The sequence below is a fragment of the Centruroides vittatus genome, unplaced genomic scaffold, assembly GCF_030686945.1.
Source record: "Centruroides vittatus isolate TY-2023 unplaced genomic scaffold, ASM3068694v2 scaffold_861, whole genome shotgun sequence".
NCBI lineage: Eukaryota > Metazoa > Arthropoda > Arachnida > Scorpiones > Buthidae > Centruroides > Centruroides vittatus.
The window spans coordinates 11190290-11211742 of NW_027122718.1; the positions used below are offsets into that span (position 1 = coordinate 11190290).

General features: G+C 31.6%; 1 protein-coding gene across 2 annotated transcripts in view; it reads left to right on the forward strand.

Moving 5' to 3' along the window:
- Positions 1-9595: 9595 nt before the first annotated feature.
- The window catches only part of LOC136990182 (delta-like protein B), a 35913-nt gene continuing 24055 nt past the window's right edge, over positions 9596-21453 (forward strand). Inside the window, exon 1 of one of the 2 annotated variants that reach the window (XM_067288549.1) lies at positions 9596-9930. The gene's annotated coding sequence lies outside the window, so the exon portion shown is untranslated. The remainder of the gene's footprint in view (positions 9931-21453) is intronic. The other variant, XM_067288548.1, reaches the window with a different exon arrangement.

Here is a 21453-nt window from a genome sequence, read left to right on the forward strand (position 1 = left end):
TCTCTTCTCGCAGAGATATCTTCGATTTTCTTTATTTCCCCTTATTCTATTTCTTTTAATCTTACGTATTAATTCATTTTAAAAAGTTTAAGCGATAAATTAATTTTTTAAAAAAACACACAAATTAATATATTATAAGGAAAGAGAAGAGCAAACAAGAGATCGGTGCTACCATCTGTTATCAAAAGGTAGCAATTTTAATTTTTATAAAGGAAGAAGCCATTAAAATGCATACATTTTTAAATAATAAATTTAATTTAGCCAAAATGTTGGGAAAGAATTTCTTTTATATTTTTCAACAACGTAAAGAAGAAAGTTGTATAAATGATTTAATAAAGAATAACAATTTATGTATGTAAAAGGAAAAGAAAAGGGGGAGAAAAGGATAAATTCGGAGATGCTCCATTTACCAAGAGAAAAAAAAAAAAAAAAAATGTTATTTTATGTCAGGAAGTACTTTTTACGTCATTCGAAACAATAAGGAAATAAAGTTAGAATAGAAATTTCAAGGACGAAAATGAAAACGAAAAGAAAAAAAAAGGGAAAGTGAATTTTGCATCTTCTTTCCAACTCGAAACTTTTCCATAAATGTGTAAAGTATGAAGACGGATATCTTTTGGTAGGAAATATTTGAAAAAGTTGGCAGAGAAAATTGATTTAACCACGCTTCAAACTATTCAAAGAGTTTATATGCAAATTTTCTTCCTTTTTTTTTTAAGCTTTTCTGCGACTCTTCCTCCTTTTTTTTCTTGTGATAAAAGACTTCTCAGCAGGAAACTTCTGGTGCTAAAAGTTCACAATCCGTGAAGATGTTTTGGAAAATATTATTATATTTATTATTTTTTTATATATATAAATTCGAAAAGAACTGAGAATTTCTGAATAGATATGGAAGTTGCAACGGACTATGATGGATATTTCCTTAAGAAATTCCTTTCGGAAGGACGGTATTGGAGTTATTTTCGCTTTAAAATATTGTTACGAGTTTTTATGAATGTTAGAAACCAAAAATGAATATCTTTTTTCATAGTTTAAGCTTTATAAACGGAGTGAAATGTGACGAATGGGAAGGGTTTTTATTGTCGAATTTCGTACTGTGTTGCTGCCAGAAGTTTTAAAGAAGACAAAAGTTTCGTATGTTAGCCGATTTAAATATCCATTTCCTTTTAGAAACATCTTTTCAATAAAGAGCAGGATGTCTGAATGGGAATTGTCGACCCGCAATTACCGTCATTGGTATTGATTGTCTTGTCAATCATAGGTTTGGTTAAAGGCCTGACTTACCTAGTTCCTGCCGTATAATGATAAAAATTATCGAACGTAAGAATAATTTGGTCGGCACGAACTTAAATCTTGGCCCACCCCTCGGGTTAACGTGTGACCTTTAAAGAAAGAATCGCCAATTACTTAACCGTTCCTACGGATCCGATTCGACTGGGTATTTCTCCAACACCTGTCGCGGTGACGTCACCACTGGCCGGAAGTAGAAAACTACTCCCTTCCGGCCTATCAAGGACAAAAGGGGTCAGGGGTCGGCAGCCAAAACGATGGACAAAAGAAATTTCGGACCTTGGCTGCGACGCGCCATCTGGTATCGATTCGGACGATTAAACTCGATAGTGTGGATTTTTTTTCCATAGGATCCTCGATACAAATTAGTGTTTTAAAGTGTAATCAATGTATTTACAAGCTCGGTCCGTGTTTACACACCTGTTGTGTTAAGTGAGAAAAAAAAATGAATTGTTTGCGTTTCTTTTCATTCGGCGCATCCACCGAACGTCACGAACTGTTCGGGGGTGGGGAAAGAACACGCTTAACGTGTAGATACTTTGGAAGAGTCTATGTGCAGGTTTGGTGCCGTACGCGGAGTCGTCCTTCACACTCTGTGAGTTCTGACAACCCATTTCGTCGGCGTACATCCTGTGGCCAAGGTCAGGATCCTTGGTGTGAAACCAACCGGGTCAACAACAGACTTCGAACATCTCTCTACCTAAATTCGGAGTGACTTTTCAAAGGAATTTTGCTCGAAAACATCGATTCGCTAGGCTGATAACTTAAACGTCGACATCGATCTCTTCTACTCTGCCACTTAGCTTTGACGTCTATTTACACAGACCCAAAAACTACGTACACAACGTTAGTGTATGATTTTTTTAAACCATCGGATACCCCATCTGTTGGTTTTCTATCTGGGTCATTCTTTTCTTCTATATACGTACTAACTTTTGAATAAGATTTAAGTCTAACATTCATAATTACACCATAAAACCAGGGGTTCGGACCTATTAAACTTGTCGTCAAATTCAAGGTTGTGAAGAACAAAATTTAAAGGCGTGTGGGTTATTAATATGTAAATAAAGTGAATATTATGTTTACATAAAAGCACGGTTCATAAAATGTATAAAATTGGCGAATTCGTGAAGTAAATTGATCACCTTTCGCATTGCATCAAGACTTACTTTCGCTTTAAAAAGTAGAAGAAAGGTGGGAAAAGATCGCGAGTGATTTGTTCTCGAAGGAAACCAAGAATAGGAACAGCATGCCACAATAGAAAGTAATTTTTCATCGTATTTTAGGCTAAACTGAGGAATCCTGAAGAGAATTTATCCCTTTGTGTGGAGGATAATACAGATACGAAATGTTTCCATGCTCCAAAAAGCATCCAAAACCGAAATGGAAAGTAAAAATATTTTCTTTGTTATTATCACACTACAAAGTATTGTAAAATGAGATTTAAATAAGAACAAGTTTCGAGTAATTTATCAAGCGATGTTTCTAAAAATTGAATGAATGCCTCCTCCGTGGATAAATGGAAATGGAAATGAAGAGAAATCGGTGCGTTCTAATATTTACCTAGAGAAAACTGTGATTACTTTCCAAATTTAGAAATTATGTAACAAATAGAGTGGAAAAGAACGAAAATATAGTTATTTTCTATATATAAAACTAGGGTGGATCTTGTTGATTAGTCGGGCGATTCCATTCAGAAATGCTCTGAAGATCCTGCTCGTTGCTGTATAAAATCTACAGAGAAATCGAAAGGATTGTAAATATCTTTTAAAATTACGGATTTATCAAGGTTGGGTCAACGGTCCACCTCTTACTATCGCTGTTCGCTTTGATGATTTCTGAAAGCCATCTTGTTGTGTGGGAAGATTTTCGGTAGTGTGCTCTGAGGACACCCTTTGAGGCGTATCTCCAGATGGACAAGCGGAAGTATATATTTTGGTCTTCTTTCTCACGCTGTTTACTGCATCGTCGATCGTCAACTGCGATTATTCTGCTCCACATCGCCCGGTCCGGTTGCGCGTGGTTGCCAAAAACACACCAATTCTTATAGAAAACAATGGAAGACATTTTCTGGTTGGTTTACACCATAACCCCTCTTGCGTTTTGGATCCTAAATGGCTATTTCCTTCGTTCAATATAATGTCCGAGTGGAGGAATAATACTTAACTATCGGTTTCTTTCGTTGTTACACCAACTTACGACCATATTTTATGCTTCCTCTAAACAATAAAGGTTACGTCTTCGTCCCGGCTACTTCCATAACGTCGTTACGTTAATCTTATTTCGAATGAACTCTATCGGGGTTGTGCCAACGTGGAAACAAACACTTTCTGTTTCCGAAAAGAACGAATAAACAGAAAATTTATCATGTAATTATTGAAACTCGCCACCGTTACAATTCAATTAAATAATCAGTTTACAATTTAACAATGTTATCGATTCCGTTATCTCTTTACTCAACAAACTGCCTCTGATTTTCCTTATTATTATTATTATTTTTTTAATTATACTAAAGATAATTTTTCTAAAAGTTTCTATCTTTTTTTCCTTTTTTAGAATCTAATTATCCAATTTGTAATAACGGGGAGGGGAAGTATATAGATCCCGACGAAGGAAAGTAACTTTCGCTATCGTTTTTATACACCTCCCCCTTCATTTTTCCGATATTAGTTACGTTGTTTCTAGTATTAAAAAAAAACACGCGGAACATTATGTAAATGAACGGAAACTTTATTTTTAGATAATATTTCAAGTAAAGATAAGAAAAAAAAAATCGATGTTTCTATTTTTTTAAATTAGATTTTACGTGTCGAAGGTCGATCAGTTCTGACGTAACTCGTTTAGACACTCGGAATATCCGCGAGCGTTTTATTCTTTTTTTAAAATTATTATTATTATTTAAATAAATAAATCAAAGAAGAAAAAAACACAACACGCGATAATAATAATAATCATCATCATCATCATCCAAATATCGATTTTTATTCCAATTAATAAGATTACAAAATGGAAGAGCGTGTGATGCGAATTGATGGAGGATTAAAATCGTGTAAATATACGCTTTAAAATTTACGTGTATTTATTAATATTTAAGGTTTATAAACAACAGAAACGTTAGCAACTTGTAGAATCCGATTGTAATGGGAGCATGAGGAACTAAACTAAAACTCTGGTTAGAAAAATGTCGTAGTTTTCACGTTTTCGTGACTAATAAAAGAAGAAGAAAGAAAGAAAGAAAAAAAAAAAAGTGTTGTTGTCATTCGGATATTATTTTATTATGTAAAGAAGTAGGACCGCTTTTTTAGAATCCGGTCTCTAAAGCATATTTTTGCTTCGGGGACGATCTCCGATGCTCTACAAAAATCTAATTTATCAACGAAATTATTTATGTTTGCCAAAGAAAACACTCTTTAATCGTTTCAAAGAAAATATATCTCTACCATTTTTAATTTCCTTATAATTTTTTTAAATATTATTTAAAATAAGGGAATTTATAATGGAGTATACCAGGCATGCATTTTATTTTTCATAAGGGGGGAGGGAAAAAAGATTAGAAAAAAAGTTATGTCAGGATTTTCCTGGTTCTATCTCGATCTACAAGGCTCCTTCTAGTCACGAAATTTCTTTTTGAGAATAAAAGAATAATATTCTTTTATATTGTTACGGTACTTTTCGTGGTTGTTAGTTTCGAAAAGTTACAAAGAAATAAGAAAAAAAAAATGTTAACTCGTTCTCTCGGTTGTATCTCATCGAAAATTCAATAATGGATTTATATAAGGTGTTATATATCAACCCGAAAACGTTACATTTCCCCGAATTTTATTCGTGATGAGCGTGATGTTATCGAGACGTAAGTTAACAGTTAATAATGAAAAACTTCAAATTCATTATTCTCTTATCAAAAATACACTTCCCCCTCCCCGAAATAAAAAAAACACACATTAAAAAACAATATATTAAATTAAATTTAGCGTACTCAAAAATATTTTTTCTTTTTCTATTTTCTAAGCATCTCTTCTTCTTCTTCATCTTTCCTCATCAATCTTTTGCATCCGCATCACTTTGATTTTTAATTAACTTGCATTAAAAAAGAAGAAAAAAAAACTTTATTATGAGAATTTCAAACGAATTTTAATCAGATTTTGTCTTTAAAAAAAGGAAAAATTTCCTTTAAAAGTTGTGTAAATAAAATAAATTCGATATATTTAAAAAACAAAAAAAAAAAAAAATGTTTAAAAATTTATTTCAAATATTGATTTATCTGTAAAATAAATATTATTAAATCTTATTTGAATTTCCTTAATTATTTATATAAATAATTACGAATACTTTGAAATTATATTAATTAAATTACTTTAAAAGATGTAGTAAAGTAAGAAAAACAATTTTTTTAAATAGAAAAATTTTAATGAGTTTTCACAGATTTCTTTTAAAATCTTTATAATTTTTATATATATTAATATAAAATATTTTTAAAAAAATTAATTAAATATTTTATAATTAAAATAAATTTCCTAACGAGAGATAATTAAGCAAAATATCTTTCGTAAACTTATGCAAAATAAAACTTAAACTCGATGTATTATATATATATATATATATAGGCCTATATATATATAAATTATTTAAATAACAAAAGGCTTGATATTTTTATGTGTTTTATAAACATTTACTTTATTATTTTGTTATATTAATCGAGAATAATTTAAGCATCTTTAGTGAAATGGATGGAGGAAGATGAAGATGACGTTTCCTGATTAAAAAAAATATTCAAGTGATTATAAGAGGATGGAAGAAATATTTATCCCATTTAGAGATGTTATTTGAAGATTTTGAATGTTTATATACGTACTTGTTAATAATAATCGATATTTGAGAAGAAACATTCGTAGAGATTCTCAAGAATCGTATCTTAATTGCTGCTATTTTTCGCTCGGATACTAAATAACGATAATGGAATTATCAGTAACTTCGAGTGTTCGAGAGCTATTATTATCAAATACTACATACTTTTAAAGATATTTATTTAAAAATTTAAGGCATAATTGCAATATTTCTCTTTATAATTCCGGTTCCTCGTAGATAAAACCCGAGTTCTTATCTAAATCTTTAGATTTAAATAAAACAATTATATATATATATATATATAATAGAAATTTTACGAAAATCCGAGTTGGAAGTTGACTAAAGTATTATATTTCGATTGTTTTCCATTAAAGATTATAAATAAATATAAATATAATAACCTTTGTAAAATGTTTTTAAATAATAAAAGTATATAATAAAGCTTTTATTATTATTATTTTTTTCCACAAAAATATTATGCCTATTAAGAAAATAATCATTATAGAAAAACAAAGTATTAAATATCTTCTTTCTGGAATTATTATTATTTTAATGTATATATTTATCTAGAGAATACTTTTTTTCTTTTTTATATACATATAAATCCAAATATAATGAAGTCGATATCCGATATATTTTTAAATTGTTTTCGGATTATTTTTTTAAACAAGAGATTTAAGAAGAAGAGCAAATACTTTTAAACTCGTATTTTTGCGAATTACAATTATTTTTCAATGCAGTTTAATATATAAAATCGATTTTAATGCTGAAATTGTATTCTTTTATCAATTAATATTATCGACTTTTTAAGCCAAAGAATACGTTTAAGTCAGCAAAAATTAAACTTTATCGACGGGTTTAATAACTGTAAAATTTACATTTCGTACCTTTTCCGACGGAAAAATAACGTCAAAACTGACTATTTTCGTGTGTAGAATTGAAAATAAATACGAATAAATCTCGAAATTTTAACGATAAAAACACGGGGAGATAGAAAATAGCGTAAGACTCGCGAATATCGGACTATAACCCGCACCGTAATCCTGCAAAAAAAATTAATTAAAAAATATTATTTCTCGTTTATTTTTAATGGAAACAATTAAAAAATATAGAAAATTATACAAATATATTAAAAATTGCGATATTTTCGCATTTTATCCGCGAGAATTTTTTACATTCCGTAACAAACAAAGCGCAATTCTAAAAACAAAACACGCAAAGAAAAGAATTAAAAAAAAAAAAAAAAAAAAAGAAAAAGACTAGTTATAGAATCGATTGTCAAAGTACGGGATGTAATCGACTTACGTCACACGCAGCACGCCACCTAACGCCTAGAATCGGAAGCGTGGGAAAGTAGGTAATATCATGTTGACAGATAAAGTGATAAAAGTATGTTGTATCTGAGCGATAGACGTAACGTGTGTCCAAACATAAGTTAAAGCGAATTGCGCATTGGTTTGTGTAATGTCACCCAGTTGACGATAGCGTACGAAAGACGGGGGTCGTGAGAACCTGTTGGCCCCAAGGCGATAACTACTTTAACCGATTCCGATATAGTCACTCACTACCGTATCTTACACACGTCTCTACTTCGCTCGGATTTTTAGCATTGGATAAAGCATACCTCCGGCAGGTAAGTCACTTTATCGTCGATTTTTTTTCTAATTAATTTATTTCGATAACTTGATAAGTTGGATGCGATAACGTTTATATACTTTCCGGGTTTGTTCGGCTCGCTTCCAAATTTTTCTCGTTAACATACTGCAAACGTCTCCTCCCTTCTCGTTACTTTTAAAGGTATAAAAAGTTTAGTTTTGGGAATTTTTTCTTTGGAAAATCGTGCGTAGAATATATACATTTACATGTATACATTCCAGGCATTTTTTTTTTGTATATTTTGATTTGTTTTTTTGACGTGTATGTGTACTTATAAACGCCTTATATATTTACTGACAGACTACACAGAATAAAGGATGTCTACGCATAGAGAAACATGGTTATTTATGAAAAAGGATTGTTTATGTACAGAAAAGGCTGCAATCTATAAATTATATATTAAAAGGGCTACGTATTATGAAGAGGATTCGTCAGAAAAGACCGTGTTATAAAGATATATTCTACGGGATTTCTAATTTAATTAAAAATAGATAAATGGTTGGCATTTTAGTGGCAGAAAAAAAAAAAAATGCCAAAGTGAAAAGATCGAAGGGAAGAGAGAACACGTCAAAAAAAAAAAATAATAATAATAAAACAAATGATTAAAATAGCATTCCCTGCACTGATTTTAGATGCGATATTGCAATTTATCTTTCTCTCGTTCTGTGAGAAAAATCTATAGAAATGATTTTTATCAGCGTGAATAATCTTGCACCTTTGTAAAGTAAGATAAGAAGTGAATACATTTCTCAAAAATGTCTCTTCTATTTCTGTACACCTATATTGCATTTTATGATCATTACGTGCCTCGTAAATTATCATGTCGCTATGCTTTATATACAGGAGTACCTCTTCCACCTTTATTCATTTGTCAAAATTTCGATGAGTTTTCTACACCCGCTAAACAGGTAAATTACGTTAAAAAAAAAAACCATGCGAATATTAAATTTATGCTTTTCAAATTCGATTGTACGAGGTGCAATTACTTTATGTCTTAGATATGGACGATTGTTTTGCCGGTTTAAACGAGGATAAATGATTGGATTCTACTGGGATTAATCGGCCATTTAAGTTGAATTTTGCGAATTAAGGACGATGAAAGGAGAGAAAATTCACCCACCCATCCGTGTGTCAATGAGACTGAATCACATCCAGGTAGGCAAACAGCACGAAGATAAGTAGCATGGGAAAGACAGGTAGAGATAACAGAGTGCAAAGTACGCATGCCATCCCTCTTCTTTCTCTAGTTTGATTCGTTAGACGTGATGTGACGTCATCTACATGCTGTCTGCCGTAATGTCCACGACCGGAGAAAATTACACTTATTTATTTTTTATTTTCCTTTAGTTTCTTAACTCCCGAACCCTGTAACGACGAACATGAGCATACTTGGTACATTGACTCATCTCGACCATCTATCTCTTTGCGGGTTGCTCGTCGGCGGCTCTTATATCAGATATGCAACAAACCGGGTTCTCTTCGGGGTCATTTGCATAACTCACCCTCATCTTAACGAGTTAACAGTAATCTAATTACCGATATTATAAACGAGGGGAAGAAACGAACGGATAAAAATCTAGTAGCTTCCACCCGAATGCCCCGTAGATTGCTCGGAGAGAATACTAAATTGCGAATCCATTTTGGGACCGCCATTATGTTTCTTAACGTTTTAAATCGAAAGTCTTTCGAGATGGCTATCAATCACGTGGTAGATTGTTTGTTTTTTACGATCCAATGATTTCTCCCGGCCGTTCTCCAGGGAATTTCGAACCGTCACGTGATAGGCCGCCATCTTGGATGTTTCAAACTTAGTTTTTTTCCTCCTCCGTTTTAATATTATATTGGTGTTTTAAACGATATTTTTGCCGGTTAATTTCTCGAATCGAGATCTCTCACCGTGTTTAATAACACGTCGGACCGCAATCCACTGCTCCCTTTAATAATAAATTTGGCCAATTGCGTCAACGAGACTCACTCAGCCACGACTTCGCCTGCCCTCTACACGCCATCCAAGAACACGGTTCCAGATTATCAGTAGATTGCCGACTGTAATGTCTAGTGCAACGTCAATGTTGGGAAAATATCTTATACAACGCGCTACTAGAAATATTTTGGATTAACCGACGATTCTATGGAAAGGTGAGCACTTCCGAAGCATTTTTTAATTCTTTTTCACCGTGGAAAATATGCTTTTTATATAATCCAAGTATTTTTCTATACTCCCAAATGTATTTTAAAGTTAAAAATCACCCGAAAAGATACTATACAAACGATTATGTAACGGCGCGATTCTTCTTCCACATTGATAAACTTTGCTGCCGTAGAAAACTCTGCTAAAATTTGATTTCTTGCGGATATTTTCTTCAATTTCGTATCTTACACAAGAAACTTTTTGCGCCTTTCTATCGATATTTTAGCTTCGAATATATCCCAAAACCGTGCGGAGCACGTTTAGCCTTAGGCCACTCCCGTTCTGTCAGGTGCTTAACAACCAACCTTCTCCAACGCTTCCGGTATTTACCTAACAATCTTTACCAATCAATCACTTTCTCTTTCCACTATTTACCTCGATTTAACAACAGAAAAAGTCTACGTAAAACTTAAAATTTACAAGTCTGCGAAAGTTCAAAAATAGTTTTTTTTTTATTTTTTCCCAGTATTTATTTTGAGAAGAAGAATGGTTGGCGCCGACAGGAAACATTATTTTCAGACTGGTGCTATTCAGGTAGATACATACAACTGTTATTTTCTTAAAAGAAAACACTTCAATAAAGACGGTTTTAAAAATAAACATTCATCTATGAGAACTTCAACAGGTGAATCTTCGTAATTTTTAGGTTAGATTTCTCTGCTTCCGTTCCATCCCACTTCCTTCAGAGCTGATGCGTGAAGCTCCTGTCCACCTTTAGTTAATGGAACAGGTTTTTATCCATAATTTTCAACTACGAAAATATATTTAAAAGGAAAAAAAAAAAAAAAAAAAGCTGCACTACCGATTCCAAACAATAACTAAAATCACGGATGATCGGGATGAACTGTTAAATATCCAACGATACCGGCTCTTTCGGGAGTGATTTTAATCGCTTTTAAAAGGGTTTATTCGTTCTACAGTTAAAATAGAAAGTACAGGAAATTTTCTAGTTAAACTCGTTGCTTCACTCAATTAAAAACTTCCCTGTATCTATCTTAAAAGTCACTCGCATATAGGACAGCATTTAATGTCATCTGCAACTTTACCATCCATTAAATTCAAATTTCCACCATGTAAAAAAAAAAAAAAAACTAGTCGTACTACTTTAATGAAACGGGGATATACCTATATTTATTCTACGTTTTATTAATTAATTTTTTTTAAAATATTCTTCTCGTAATTGCCGTGTTTTCGATAGTTTTACTACATGTCTTGTTACCGGAGTGTCGAACTTTTACAATATTTATGTAACAGGTAGGAATGAAGTACGAGAGATTTAACTACGAAAAATATACGTCTGGTATATTATATTTTCTTTTCTTTTCGACCCACAAAACAGGTAGGAATGGTCTCCGTGGGAACAATCTTACACGACCAGTCAGACGATTGTTGTGGCGCCTCCAGAATGCTTTCTTGTTGTATACGTGATCTGTTGACAAAGTATTGTAGATGCGCATCATCACGCACCTCTTCCACGCTTAACAACCCCTTGCTGAAATATAATTATAAGATAAAAAATTTTGATATATATTTTATTCTTAACGTCGTTTCTTATTACATTTAAACTATACGTACATTTTTATATAGAGTAATTATTCGGTTTTCGCTCCCTATACTACTCGGCCTCGATCAGATAAGAAGGCTTTTCTTATGAGAGAGAGAGAGAGAGAAAAAAAAAAACTATGTCACTCGTCAGCCGTATTGTGTCAGAAGAGTGAATATCCTAATCTTGGCATTCACCACCCTCTAATCATGGCCACGTGTATCGGCGGTCACGTGATCGCATCTATTCATAGTTTGGAGAAACATTTTGCAAAGCATCTCGAGACCGATTGGGATGATTTCCTTGCTAGCAGACGATTTATGTCTCGTAGTTTATTTTAAGTAAGGTGAGGGACCTGACTTTAAGACGAAAATATCCTTCCATTTTCTGTTTGCCACGCTGTAAACCCGTTAAAACGATACCAAGTATAGGTTACTCGTCTCTATCCGAAACAAAAAAAAAAAAAGATCGATCGATTCTTCCGATAAAGATTTTCTTTTGGGCCAAAATTTATAAATTTCTTCTTCAATTGATCAAAATTTTGCTCTTCTGATCCAGTTAGAAGTGTAAAACAGATGGTCTAAACGATTGCCCGGGGCTCATTTATCTAGATTATTCAATGGATGCGCTCGAAGAAGTGTGCTTATCCAAGCTTACATAATAAATCAAAACAGTTTAAAGTTTTGTTTCGGTTTTTATTTAAAAAATAAAAAATAATAAATAAAATATATTATTTAACATTTAGAAACAACACTGTGGGGAATTTATATCATTTAAGGAAGTTTAAACTACCTTTTCAAGTGTTGTTGTGTGAATCTAGAAAGATCACGATCCTTGTGAAATATTACGTATCACGCCTACCTTTACTATAATGGTGTATAACCTACGTCTTGTAAATCAACCGAAAGATCTGTGACAAGACTTCTCTTTTAGCATTGATAAAAGAATACTTCCTTAAAATTAAGAACCAACCATGCAAAAAGTAAATTAAATCTTGCTTATACCATCATTAAATAAGGTTAAGTTACCGAGTATCAGTCGTATATAATGTTTTAAAAAGTATTCTTTAACTAAAGTTTTTATATATTTTGCTTAATTAGAAATTTCGTTATGGGAATGATACAGTCTATTTCTTTCGAACAGAACAAAGGAGTTTCTCATGGATTTATCTGTGTAAAAATTTCTCACATCGAAATAAAATCAAAATTTTTACCTGTTTTTTTCTTGATTTTTAACACCGAAAAACTCCTCTTTTCTTTTGTATATATTCAATGGAGTAATTATTTTTTTCGATTTTTAAAATGGTAATTTCCATAAAGTTTTCTTAATAATTATCGAGCAAACTTTAATCAAGATCGTACTACTTTTGTATATAAACGAAACAAGAATGTTATTATTTCGCTACATAAAGAGGACTTCCTGCTTTAAAAATGGTACTTTACACAAGGAAGAAAGTTACGTCTGTAGTCGGAAAATTGATAAAAAATTTATATCTGTAAAGAGGGATGGATGGAGAATAGAGGAGGATGTTTAAAAATGACGTCACGATTCATTGACGTTTACATCGATCCTTTCCGTTTAGTGTCCTTGGTTGTAGGAGGGCAGAATCCTTGCCTAAACACGATTCCTTTGTTTCAAAGGACACTTTCCTTTCTTCTCCTTTAGCCATCTATTCATTCAATTTTACCAGACGCAATTACTCTACGGTGGGAACCTGAACTCTACAGTCGATACGCCTGTACGATTCGGGGTGGAATTACACAAACTACCTTCCGCCTTAGGGATAACGCCAATTACCTTTCATTTCGACGGAATTTACCTGGCTACTTTACCTGTCCGTCCAGATAATAAGAGATGTCGTTACAATCTCGACATGTTCTTCTATGGCCGGCTTCCGGACCGAAACTTTCGTTGCGTGTAAGTTTTCGGGCTGACTCATTAATTCATCGGATAATTAAGAGAAAGTCTTTAAATTTTCCAATCTACGGAAGTTATGTTTCCTTTCGGAACTCCATTTTAATAGCTTTGTATTTGTGAAAGATTTTAAAAATCGATTTTAAAACTTAACTAGGACGTTATTTTATGGGCTGGACCGAAGATACAGCCCATTAATTTAACTGTTTCAAACAAAAGAATTGAAGAAATATGTGTATATTCTTTTACGGTTTATTGAGCGTATCGTATAATTTCTCAGAAATTACTTCGTTCTATACTAAATAAGACGGGGGACGAAATTTTATTGACCCATATAGTGAAAGCTAAACAATATATACTCAATGAAAATACGTTATTTTTTTTATTATTTCTTATACAAATAATTAACTCGGATATGGTTTTTCCCTAATATGGGCCTCAAAGAGTTAAACATATATATATATATATTCAACCCCCTCTTTTTTGTTGCTTTGTATGATAACCGCGTAAGAAACTTAAGTCACTTCCTCTGTAGCGTAACAGGTGCTGTCTTCATCGTGTCTAGTCCAAAATTAAAAAAAAAAAAAGAAAGAAAAAAAAAAGATGATTGGCTGTGATCCAAATGAGTCACAAGAGACAAGGACACAATCTTGAAAATTTTTTGGAAGTGGAATATTTTAATTAATCTTTCTCGTCATCTCGGTAATCCGAGTCTTCGCGTGAAACATTCGCAAGGGAAATTATTACGAAAGGCATACTTTAAATTGTTCAATTATTATTATTTTTTTATTTATTTTTCTTCGCAAAATGACCTTGAGGTGAGGCTTTATACACAGCAAACTCCGATCCCTTTCTCACGAGGATCACCACTTTGATGGATTAGATTGATCGAACAAGCTAGACGGTGTCTCTGTGATGCCTCCCATCACGCAATCAACGACCTTCTCCACCAACCTTTCGAGTTTTTTTTTAGTTCAGATAATTTATTGTTTAAATATTTATATCTGAAGAGATGGCAGAACCTCTTGCCCCCCCCCGTCATCGGCTTAAATCCCTATTTCTTTACCCAGCCGATGCATCGATACAATTTATAAGAAGTAGATGACTCGATTTCTGATGTTTAAAATCGATTATCTAGTAGTTAATTAAAATTCTTAGTGTATTTCTAATTAGGAAAATCGTATTTCTAGTATATTAGCATATAATTAAACGTTATGAATGAATCGTGTCATGTGTGTAAAGCTATCGCGACGTAGGTTTTGAGAGAGGAAAAAAAAAATTAACTTTCTCAAACTATTTTATTTTATTTTATTTTTTATTTTTATCAGTGCTAAGGACTTTAGATCATTAAAGGATAAAGAATATTTTTATTTCATGTTCGAGTCAGTGATGCACGAAAACAAAATCCCTGTGGAGCGAAGAGACAATACGGAACCTCAAAAAATAAAAAAAAAATAATAATAATACCATTAAATTACATACTTTTATAATAAATTTAATTAATATTAATTCATAAAACAAAGTTAAGCGAGTAATTTTAACAATTTTACGTCCGTAAAACATCTTAAACCACTATTAAATGGAGTATTTTTAACAACGAAAAGTCATTTGAATACACTCAAAAATGATTTTTTAACGACGATCGTCAATGAAATAAGTGCAAAAAAATAATAAATAATTTCGTTATCCGTTAATATCATCATTAATAAACATTTTTACGCTATATATTACACTAATTTCTCCATTATATTAATGCGAGGAGTAATTTAATCTACACGTTCTTTAGTGTAGGCTACATACAGAGTATAATATATTTTTTTTTAAAATTCTGTAAATACTGTGACCCACGAATTTTGATTAGATTAATAGGATAAATTTAGGGCATAAGAGGTACGAGGAAATATATGAAAAAGATATCTGATATAGAGCATTACACAGAAGGAAATGCAGTATGTAATTACACCTTACGCTTCAATAGCGTGTTATTATTTTATATTTAAATTTAAAAACATTTTCCCATAAAATTTTTAATAAAATATTTATTAAAATATAATGTATATATATTTTAAAAAAAAATCGATTAATTTCCTGTTTTAATCTCGCAACTTATTAGAGATAAGTTTGTTTGTCTGTCCGTTTTTCGCATGAATAATTTATTAAAGTATTAAAATTAATATTCCACATTGCTTTTTTTCTTCTTCTTCTTCTTCTTCCTTATCTTTATTTAGTTTTGAGTTAATTAAAGTTTTCGTATTTTTCTACGATACGACGATTATTCGTTGCCTATGGGTTATTTTTATTTATATTGAACTATTGGCTGCATAATTTAATATTATAGCTTATAGACTCGTTTTTATAGATGGGGTTGAAAGTCGAACAACCTCTTTAACTTTATTACAAGTGTTTTTAGAAATTTATAGTTGTCAATACCATTTATTTAACTCTTAAGCGTCGAAAAGATGTAATTACAAATTGAAGGAGAGTTACAAATTCTCGTTCCTTTTTCAAGGTTTTTATGGACGTTTAGGTGTCTGGATACAATAAAAAGTTAAAATTACTTCCATATTTTCAAAAATACAACGTTTAAACTGTGTAATAAAAGTCTAAGAAAATAAAAATTTACGTTTTCAACATTATAACTAATAAATTATATTATTTTGTGGTGTTAATTACAGTTTTAAAGTAGTCTTTTTCTATAATCATTTAACTGCTTTTACCTGCAAATAATTAAATTAGTTATTTAAGTGCCAACCGAAAGTTGAAATTTAATCAGGTTTGAGTTATAAATTTAGTTGTAAAACCTTATGATTTTTTAAGGGAAATTATAATTATTATGTAAGTTTTTTTTACATGATTCCTTCTAAATCTGTGGGATTCTTTAAATAAATTCCTTCTAAAATTAGTCTTCTTCTCTGCGGTTCTTCGCAAAATTTGATGGATCATTCGATAAAAATAGAATAAAGTAAGACGTAGAAAAAAAAGTTTTTAAAATATTAAACGTATTATTTTGTTTAAATTTCTTCTTTGAACCCTTAACTAATACAGTGGACCACATCTAGTGCAATAACTTCTTTTGTATCATACATCAGAGCAATTTAGGTGCTTAAGATGATTTTTATTGCCTATAACAAATTATCTTTAGCGTTTAGTGCACAAAGAGCGGAACAAATAGTCTTTACGACTTCGAGTTGGGTGGAGGAATACATTTTTTAATTCTATTTTTTGATATAAAAATGTTTAAAATAAAACAAATATATTCTACTGCATGAAATGGCTAAAAGTTTTACTTCCTGAAAAACTTTTGACGGAGATAATTAAGTAATTTCGTACGAGAATTTTCTATTTAATAAATATAACATCACAATACAGCATTTATAAGAGAGATAAAGTAATTGCAACACGCCGAATGAGAACCATTCCAGGAAAGAAATCCTTCAATTTTCCTTTCGCATTCAATTTATTTTAAAAGAAATTTGTTTACAATTACTCTATTCTTTTCCAATGTCCCATTTCTATGAATATAAATATTTTTTACTGGTAGAAAATAACCTTAAGAAAGTCAAAACACCGAAAGTAATCACCCTGGACACAAAACAAGATGGCTACCGATCTTTCTAAGAAGTCACCAACGCCCATTATGACGTCATTGTCCGTCTATTGTTGTCACTGATCCATGGGAGATGATTGGGTGGGTGTGAGGTCACGGTGTGGGAACGACCCAAACCTATTGTAATTGGCGAAGGACATACGTTTCTGACCGGAAGAACCGATCCACTGTCCTCGTGCATTTCCATCTTCTTAAGCTATTTACGATCTTACAAAATATCGTAACACTCGCTTCGATTGTGTTATACCAATGAAAAAAAAAACACATTTCTTAATAGCAAACAGAAGGACAAACGTGACCGAAATGCTACAATTCCTCAGATATCCGGGTTGCACGTAATTTTCTTAAAGTCTGTTCGAATTTCCAAAACTTTTCTTCTCTTCTTAATCGGATTTTTCTGGATTCTACACATGTGCTTCTCATCTATTGATCTATCATCAGTAGCCATGTGGTCTTCTCCAGTGTGATTCACGTGCCAATTTGGTCGTGTGTGACGTCATTTCGGAATTTTTTGCGTACTTTTTTTTTTTGGTCGTGTGATTCGATTGCTGTAAATTCTAATTCCTTTCTCCTTCGTCGATTAATTCGAGTTTAAAGTATTTAATTTCTCATTTATACATTCCATTGTTTTATAATTATTTGGCTTTATTAAATTGTATTTTTTTTTTTTTTTTGCACAGAAATTGATTTTGTTTTTAATTCTATTTACAATTTATTTAATTTAATTATACTTCTCCTAAAAGCGACGTGCAAAAGTTTTTAATCTTACTTAAACCACGTCTTTATAATTAATTACACAATTTATAATAAAATATTTATCGACTGTAAAGGGGGGGTGAGGAAATTTAAAAATAAGGTTTGTGATCCAAAGAGAAATTTCTGTAAACATTCAATTCTGTTCCAAAGAGGGATTCTTTTGACCCTTAATTGCAAAATAGGCCCCATCAATCTCTTCGCTTGGGTGGTACAAGCGGGCAAGCGAATCATCTACACATTCTTATATAATCATATACTATAAATCTTTACACCAATATTTTCTGCCCTATCTCTTACTCCATACGTCTTTATATTTTCAAAGAAACTGTACATTATTTATCTAACTGACGAGCGTTTAAATATTAACATATACACATTTTAATTATTTTCGATGTATTTTTGGATAATATTTAAAATAATTTATTTTTCAATAGTTAAAAAATGAGTTTTATTCGTTCGATTTTCTGTTTAAATCGTGTTTATTTAGGTCTATTAATTCGTTTTGCTTCTTTGATCTCGTCGAAAACAACATTATCCGAGTTTCTCTAGAGAAAAGAATGTTTATTAAATTGGTTATTTTTATTTATTTTTAAATTATTTATTAAGTAAATTTAATATTTAAAAAAATGTAAAATCAATTTAAACTTTAAAACCGAGTAAATGTCATTTTTAAAAGTAAAATATGATGAAAAGTTTGAAGCAAATAAGGATTGGATTGAATTTATTTCGTATCGATCATTATAAAAAAAGTATCAATTATAATGGTTAAATTGATAGATTTATAATTAATATTTTGTTATGATGGATTTCAAAATAAAAGATGACGTTAGAAGTTATTAACTCTACAATGGGCTCGATCCTTTAAAGAAGCGCTTATAACGTTCTTAAAATCTATAAAGTACGCTTTAAAGTATATTTAAGTAAAAATGTAAAATCTTACGCCACGTCAGGTATTAGTATAGGACTTTTTAAAGATTTATATATAAGCCTATAATGATTAATATACATATTGAGGTCCGTAAAGAATGTTCGCATGCTATACAAGACTTGTATACACTTCAAAGGCTAAAAATATTCAAGTGTTGTCTCTTATTGTTTTACTATACTTAATGCTCTCTTACTAAAGAACCCCCTCAAAATTTTATAAATTTATCTATATAGAAGTATTTAAAAGGAATATCGTTGCATCTATCTATATTATTTAAAATTAATTTCCTGTTTTTCAACAATCTTCTGTTTATTTATATGGTTGATAGACTTTGTAACATTATCACAGCTTTAAAATATATATATATATATATATTCTAAATGTTTGTTTAAAAGCATTGATAAAAAACGAATATAAAATAAATACATTAAGAAAGATGAATTTAAAGTAGCCGTTTGAATAGATAAAAACCGGAAAATTATTTTGCCGAAAAGGAAACGAATAGAAAGAAAAAGTAAAAGGAAAAATTTATGAATTTTTAGAGATTAAATTTGTATTATGTATCTTATTTCCATTCCTTTATATTCAAAGGATCATTTCGGTGCAACAAGTTCGAGTTGCTTAGACAAACACGACGAGATAAGGTCGAATGCAATACCTGATGTGCAGTGGACCACAGCAGGTACCTTGTTCACCGTGGGAATGACAGAATATCAAACAAAGATTCATTAGTCTTCATACTTGTCGAATCTATCGCTATAGAATGGAATTATTTCTGAAGAATTCTTATACATTCCTTCGAAAATATCATTAAATTAATCACTTACAAACTCGTTAGAAGAAGTATAGAAAGTTTAGAAATTATTTTATTAATTTGTAACTTCGTTAAATTGTATCGAAATAATCATTAAGTTTTTTTTTTTTTAATTTTTTTTTAGATTTGTCAGTTTTCTTTTATGAAGCGTAAGGTGGTCGAACCGGTGGCACACTTGGCGTCTCTAATTAATCACCCCTCGTTAGACGGAAGTGATGTAAAAGAACGTTTTAAGTTAAACCCACTTTTTAATAACTGGCGTTTCCTGTAGATGGCGTTAAATTTTCAAATTTTTTTCCGCCATTTTGTTTATCTCGTCGGTTAATTTCTCTTAACGAGACGACTGAGCCAACAATGAAAATTATTTCCTTCGACGGCCGAGCCGTATGTCTATGTAGAGGGATAGGATTATTCATTCCAGTCTGACAGTTCGTGCCAAAGGTCTCGGGTACAATACCAGACCGTAAATGTGCCTTAGGGAACGGTCACTAAAATGCCTCTGGGAACGATTTAATTTCCTTTCAAATACTTTTTTTTTTTAAAAGCTATGCCAGATGGCTCAAAGTCCTTCTTAACCCATTTTTCCCAGAGAATCGAAGAGACTTATTTTTCAAAAAAATTCCTAAATAAATTTCTTTAATCTGAATTACGGCTTTAAGACAAAAAAAAAATATCGAGATATCAAAATACATCGTGATAATTTGGGAAAGTACTCAAATCGTAATTCCTTAGTACCGCAGCTTGTTTCTTTGCCTGGAGCAGTGGAGTCGTTACTAAGAGAAAGTTGGTAGCTTGTTGGGTGCCCTACTCAACTTGATGATAGTAGTTAGTACCTACTCTTTAAGGGCATCGAACTCATTACATGGGCGGAACAGCTCCCTTCCCAAGAATTCTCATTTTGTGTGCGATCACGTCCAGCCTGAATGATGATGTAACCCGATTCTCGTATGAAACTACTCAGCATAAATTTTCACACTGCTAAACTAGAAATATATATATATTTCTACTGAAATTATATTTTTAATTTATCACTATAATCTACAAAAAAAAAAAAAAAAAAAAAAATTTTCCTGTGCCACCGTTTCCTGTCGTAAAGAATTGCATCTAGGTTTAAGTGACATCATGCAAATGACTATCTTCCTGAGGATTATAAACAGCTGCCTAATGGAAAGCAATATCTTCATTTAATAAATTGGACTTTCAAAAAAACGGAAGATAAATTTTCTTTCGAGACGACACAACTTGTAATTGAGAGAATGGAAAAAAAACAAGGAGTTGTTCGTTTTGAATGGCAGTCACACATCACGGTTTGGTGCTCCGCACGTGGTTCATAAGGAGTTGCAGACAAACGAAAAAAAGCCACCGAAAAAAAAGCTTTCTACATTGCAATTTCGTCTGGATTCCCGTAGAAATTTTCTCACTCTTTTTCATTATTTACAGATTTACAATTTAAGTATCAGGGTTGAAATTTTTTTACGCAAACATCGCATCAATTAGTAGCATAATAGTTCTTAGACACTAGATTTATGGTTGAAGTTATTACGATAGTCTTCTCCGAGACAGATGTAAGAATGCTTCACACCCTTTCTTTCGTGGGTTTACGTAAGCTTTGTTAATAATTTTACGCCACTTATTTAAAATAAATGGGACATAAAACACCACGCCATCTGACGTTATAATCTCGAATTAATATTTGAAATTAGTTTATATAGGGCATAGTTGTTCGACGTGTGGTATCAAAAATCGGAAGTCCTGTTAGGAAAAAAAAAAAAAAAAATTGTGGAAGTCGTGGGTTCCAAATATTAGTGGGATGTTTTCCCACATTTCTAACTATAACTTGTAAAACATGATAACCTGTTTCCTGTTGTCATGCCAACACAGGTGGTGATCCCCTGCCGTAGTTACTGGA